We start from the raw sequence: 4035 nt of genomic DNA, 5'->3' as shown, positions 1-4035 counted from the left end.
TCAACTAACATTAATGTAGAGGTGATTGTTGGTTTGTTCTCAGGTGGAAAGCCGTGGCTTTAAGGTTTCTCAGATGCAATTTTTACACGACATGCATCATATTCAAACCACATTTTAACCCAATGGCAATAGCTGCACAAAAATGCAATGACCCAAATAATCCTGCACATATGCACACCCTTACAGTTCATCAGTCTTTCACCTCATGATTGTTGCTATTTGTGAAGCAAAATCACTGTATGTGCATCATTTTGTACCAAATGTCATCCCAAACACCCTGTGAATGCTGGTTGGAAAGAATGCAGGTGATGCATTCATAACAAGGAGAATAATGTACTGTATTTGTATGAATTGTAAGGTTATTATTTAAGCCAATTCTCCCTTCAAAGTAAAGGAAAAGGCAAATAAAATACGGTGAACTCCAAAGGCTTGATTTGCACTGTGTTGTAGTTCTGCATTTGACCACTAGATGGCAGCAGTGACATGTAAACATACAACTACAGTCAGGTATTCCTATCACTCTCAAGCAGTGCACTTAATGCTGAAAATATTGCGTTAAAGGCACTTTTTCCAGTTCATTCTTCTTTCAGCCTTAAATTGCTTTCATTGTCTTTGACTTCCTTCTTTGTAATAACATATTTTGGTTTAGGGTATTCTGAACAGTCTCTTTCCCAGGATTGTATGACTGAAAATAACATGAGAACAGTGGTTTATTCAGACACCATATTGTGAAATGAAATGAAACAGTGGTTTAAAGCAAAGCTGTATTCAGGGAGCAGACAGGTGTTTCTAAATGTGGAGCAGTGGTAGATTTAAGGCTTGAGATGTCACACGTGACTTTTGGTTTCTGGTCTGAATTCCACAGCTGACTGTGAAACAGGATGAAGGATGTGAATTTTATCTTTATCAGCAGTTTTCATTTTCAAATATCACCAGAATAAAGCTCTCTGGCACTTCTATGGTCAATTTTTTAAAGTGATTTAAAAAGCAAATGTAAATACACATCTTTAATATTTGTACAAATGAAGAGTTTAGCAGTAAGACAAGCTCATCTCAGTGATGAAAGCCCCCAAATGACTCTTCATTTAGCACTATTTGGACCTTCATCAAACCAGCCAAATTAATCTTTTTTTTTTAATCTTTGGTTTCTGGTTTTGACGCTGGAGGATGGCAAACAGAAATGCATTCACAAGCCAACTTTGGGTCAAAGTAATTACCAACTTATTAACCAAGCTGGTAACATTTCTGCTGTCAAAATGGGCATTTGAACGCAGCTGTTAATGGGAAGGGAGTACCACAGGGTTATAGATAGTATACTCATTTTTTCTTTTTTCCTTTTCTTTTTTTTTGCCACCATGGCGCAGTGTTGCCAAACTTTAGCCACCCCCCCCCACACACAAAAAGGATTGATTTACGTCAGCTTAAATGTTTTAATTGTTTAAATCCAACCAAAGTAGCCCTAAACACAAATTTTCATACTCAAAGATCTTAGTATTGAATATTTATAACATACTATGTATGTACAAATATAAATTTAAATATTTTAGAGTACACAGAAATAAAAATATTTCCTATGAAAACACTAAAATTAAATTTGTCTCCTCTGAAGTTTCCTCTTTTTTCCCCCAAATAACTGCAGCTTTCTTTGCTTAAATCTCCCATAATAGTTTCCCGGTGATATGATATGTAAAACAGAACTTTAACAATCCCTAAGAGCAGCTTATTTTATTGTTGAAATAAATTTAGTAAAAAGAGTACTTAATGAAATATAACAAATAACAATGTTCAGCATAAAAAAGCAATAATGCTCTCAGGGATTGTCAAAGCTTTGTTTTAATGTTAAATACATTTTAACAGTCATATCTCGTCTAAGACCGCCAAAATTTTAAAAAACTGTCATATTTTAAAATCTGTTCTCTTTCCTCCACAGTCAATCTTTTGTTGTCAGTCTGTTGTTGTTTCAGTATGACCACCGAAACCCTCCTCCTCCCCAGCTACCTCTATTACATCTCACTGTTGTCCAGCTTCCCCTCCTTAATGTGTGTATTCCTTCATCACTACTTCCAAGTCATCTCATCAGTGTCTGGGTCAAGCTCCTCAGGAATCAGCTCCCCAGACGTCTTACACGTCTTATTCTACTCCTTCCATCACCACCACCAGTGTCTAGACTCCATGGGAGGGGGGTGTATCCTATCCTGTTGTCGACTCCCTTCAAGTTCATGATAGACATCACGATGGAGTCTATTTGCTGAAGATATAAATGAGGGCCCGTGAGATCGCAGTGACTGATTCGAGTAATATCTACCACTCAACTGGGCTGGTATACGTAAGTTATGCCGGTACATCCTGCTGTAAATAGGGGCAGATTTAGAGAAAACACATTTGCATCTGAGGAGGCATAAATTAAACACAACTAATCTGACAAAAGTTCTTCAGAGCTGGATTGTCTAGGGTCAAAACCTCCTCTGGTGATTGGTCCATGTTACATTTTGGAAGTTGTTGCAGGCGTTCTTTTAAGACCACAGGGAAGTGTGTTGATATTGTTCTGTATGCGTAAGTCTTGTTATTTATATATATTTTAATGAAAAATTTGCCCTTGCTTGAGTCTGATAGTTATACCTTGATATGCATGGACTGTGGTGATATCTGATCCAGAGAAAAAATAAACCCTTGAACCTATTCGAAGAAAAATAACAAACCAAATCAGGGTTAAGTACAGAACACAGAAAAACATCACTCAGAATGGATTTTGATCAAGAATGAAGTTTTGGCAGATACTTTATGAGTTCAGCAGACTGCTGAAAAAAAAAAAAACAGCTGACCTCATTGATTTATTCCATGAAGTGATTCACTTAAATGTAAATGTCTGGTTCAGAGAAGAAGCCAAAAAAGCTTTCTGGCTTCATGTTTTATGATTATGTGCTGCCCATTGCATTTGCACGTTCTGTTTTTCTCCCACTACCTTTGTCCCCATACCCGTTGTCAGATCATGTACTGGACATCAGGATAACATCATAATCAACTCAAAATGTTCCTTTTCAGGCTCTGGCAAGAGTTACACAAATATCAAACCTTAGTGGAGTAAAAGTTTGTAATGGAAATAGTATAAACTGATCTTATCGTAACATGGTGTACCTATATTACATCCATGGAGTCCTCAATAAAAATGGTTATTATTCACATAGACTGTCGACTTTAGGAAAAATATGAAATGACTGTGACTTCTTTGCACATAGTTGTGGTATAACACATCAACTTACTCATAATGAAAACAAGACTCCTCTATTACGTCTGGTGATTCAGTACAGAAGTGATGAGGTTCACTTTGGGTAGCAGTACGAGTTTAATGAATGGTTATAACACAAAACTTTGAAGATGGAGAAATAATAATAATAATAATAATAATAATAATAATAATAAATAATATCTTGGATTTATATAGTTCCTTTCAAGGAACCCAAGGATGCTTTACAAGAATACATAGGGCATGGACAGACTATGTGAGGGATAGGATGAGTTTAAGAGGTAGTTTAGTGAAGACTGTAGGCTGTGGTGAATAGGTGGTGCCTAAGACATTTTCTTTAAATGTCAAAAGAGCTCTAAAGGTGTCTGCAGGCAGAGTGTTCCAGAGGGTGGGGGCTGCGGAGCTGAAGGCTCTGTCTCCATAGGTTCAGAGTTTGGTTTTGGTGTGTATGGATGGAGAAGATCAGAGAGGTATTGAGGAGCCAGGGCATGGAGAGATTTGTATGTGAGGAGGAGGACTGGTGGGTGATGGTTGGAGTGATGTGCTACCAGGGTCTGGTGTGGGTGAGAATTCTAGCAGCAGAGTTTTTGATAATCTGGAGCCTGTCCAGGGTTTTGCTGGGTACCCCAGACAACACTTTATTACAGTAGTCCAAGCGGGAGGTTATGAAGGTGTGAATGAGACTTTCTGCCACAGTGTCTGGAAGTGATGGTCGGAATCTGGAGACGTTCCTGAGGTGATGGAAAGCACATTTGGTTACGGGTTATGTGGGACAGGAAGGAGAGGGTGGA

This window comes from Cheilinus undulatus, linkage group 16 (assembly GCF_018320785.1).
Source record: "Cheilinus undulatus linkage group 16, ASM1832078v1, whole genome shotgun sequence".
Lineage (NCBI taxonomy): Eukaryota > Metazoa > Chordata > Actinopteri > Labriformes > Labridae > Cheilinus > Cheilinus undulatus.
Note: the sequence above shows the minus strand (reverse complement) of the source record.